The following is a 1,148-nucleotide window of genomic DNA, read 5'->3' as shown; positions in this document are numbered from 1 at the left end:
GCCCAGGCGGGCGGGCGCGCTGGGCGGAGAAGGCGGCGGGGAGTCTGGTCGTAATTGTGGCTGCTGCGTTGGCCCGAGGAAAGGATGGCACGTTTTAATGCGAAGTTCTTTCGTTTCGTTTTGTTTTGTTTTCTCTCCCCGTTCGTTAGAGGACGAAAGCGATGATAAGGCGAACGAAGAGCACTTCAGAGATAGGGTGGTTACAAATAAGCCCATGGGGTTAAACGTCACCACGGTAATGACGTACAACCAGGAATTGCCTCCTCTCACGCGGCTGCTCCGGCGTATGACAGCCAACTTCACTGCCAGCAGTAGTCGTCCCCCTTCTGAGAACTGAACGGTCAGGGACGCGGAACATTGTGGTGTGCAGGAGAGCCTGAGGACGTGGTCCTGTCGTCTGGCACCGTGCCGTTGGTTTGAGAGGTTCTGTCGCATTATTGAAACAAAACAACAGATCCCTGTCTGAAATTCCTTTGCAAAACTTGCAGGCTTTCTTGCCTGTTCACATCAATGCTGTTCTTTGCACGCGTACTCAAATTATTAAATGTGAACTAGGTTCTGTGGAGTCTTGTGAGATGGTGGTGAGCTGGAGTGTTGTCCAGGGTGCTGGCCAGGTGCCTCAGCAGGTTTCCCAACATAGGGGCTGCTGTGCATGAGCTGCTCTCTCAAACCATTGGGTCCAAAATAAAATGCTAAAGAATTTTTAAGCGGGAAGGAATGCAATTTAATCTTTAGGGTGTAAGAATTGTTGTCATCCTTCAAAAAGAAGCAGACAGGGTGTACAGCTTTGTCCCCTGATGCATGGCACCTGTTTTTATACCCCCTTTCCCTCAGTTTGCTAAATCTCCTTTCCGTAGCTCCTCTTAGAGCTGCTGTCACTTTATAGGATCTTAATATATGCTGTCTCCCTTTCTAAGGTGCTGTCTCCCTGCTGTGACTGCAACCTTCCTTTCTATACAGTTTCCCCCGGTCCTCGTGGACATACTTCCTTTTCAGGGGCTTCTCCCAGTCCCTACAGGCGCTGCCTCCCTTCAGAAGGAAGCTGCCAGTTTCCGTGGGTATCTCTGGATGCCTCATTCCTGTAGAAGGGAATGGTATGGGTGCGCTGGTACCTCCAGTTGTTTTTTTCTATAGGCACTACTGAAAAA

At 50.1% G+C, this 1,148-nt stretch overlaps 1 protein-coding gene across 1 annotated transcript in view; it reads right to left on the bottom strand.

Annotated features, from left to right (window-relative positions):
• The window catches only part of FAM161A (FAM161 centrosomal protein A), a 9,057-nt gene that overhangs the window by 7,657 nt on the left and 252 nt on the right, over positions 1–1,148 (bottom strand). The gene's annotated exons all lie outside the window — the stretch shown is intronic.

This window comes from Meleagris gallopavo, chromosome 2 (genome assembly GCF_000146605.3).
Source record: "Meleagris gallopavo isolate NT-WF06-2002-E0010 breed Aviagen turkey brand Nicholas breeding stock chromosome 2, Turkey_5.1, whole genome shotgun sequence".
In the NCBI taxonomy this organism is placed as follows: domain Eukaryota; kingdom Metazoa; phylum Chordata; class Aves; order Galliformes; family Phasianidae; genus Meleagris; species Meleagris gallopavo.
This window is presented reverse-complemented; position numbering and strand designations above follow the sequence as displayed.